We start from the raw sequence: 700 nt of genomic DNA, 5'->3' as shown, positions 1-700 counted from the left end.
GTGTGTGTGAATGCACTTTGGATAAGAGTGTCTACCAAATGCATTAATGCACTGTAATCTAGTCTAATGTACACTCTGGAAGTCTGCTCTTTATTGACATCTGTGGTTGCAACACTAAATGACAAGTTACTTGAGGAACGTGATGTCAGATGGATGAATGTGGTTTGAGGTTAACCCATGGTTGCCTTTGATCACGCTATTAGAGCAGATCTAGCTACACCAGAGTCACTGATGAGGAGACGGTCCTAGAAATATATGTATAGGAGAAATATGTTGTCTGAGCAAATAAGTAGCATATCTGAATGCCACAGTAACCCACATATTATTTTCTGTGTCAGTGAAGCTGAAGCTGTTTTCTGTCTCTCCAGAGGCCACGGGAAATGTCCGAGTGGTGAGATGTTGACAAAGTCACGGTTGCGTAATTGTTCTGCAGACTGCAGTGTCATCTCGTTGGTCAGAGACGAGAACAGCCCCGTCTGATGGCACCATCAGTATTACATTGATCAGAAGAGACACTCCATTGTTCAAGCTATTGTAACCGTAAGCTTTACAAATCAGTCTTCCGTTCATCCCATCACAACATGACCAACCAGCTGCTCCTGTACCTCTTATCTGATTTGCTATGTTGTCCCTTTAGGGATTTAGGGTTGAATAAAACAGATGGTGGCGTGTTTAGCTGGATCAAATTGATCTCAGAGAC

The sequence above is a fragment of the Sinocyclocheilus grahami genome, unplaced genomic scaffold (assembly GCF_001515645.1).
Source record: "Sinocyclocheilus grahami isolate Dianchi unplaced genomic scaffold, SAMN03320097.WGS_v1.1 scaffold1193.1, whole genome shotgun sequence".
Lineage (NCBI taxonomy): Eukaryota > Metazoa > Chordata > Actinopteri > Cypriniformes > Cyprinidae > Sinocyclocheilus > Sinocyclocheilus grahami.
Note: the sequence above shows the minus strand (reverse complement) of the source record.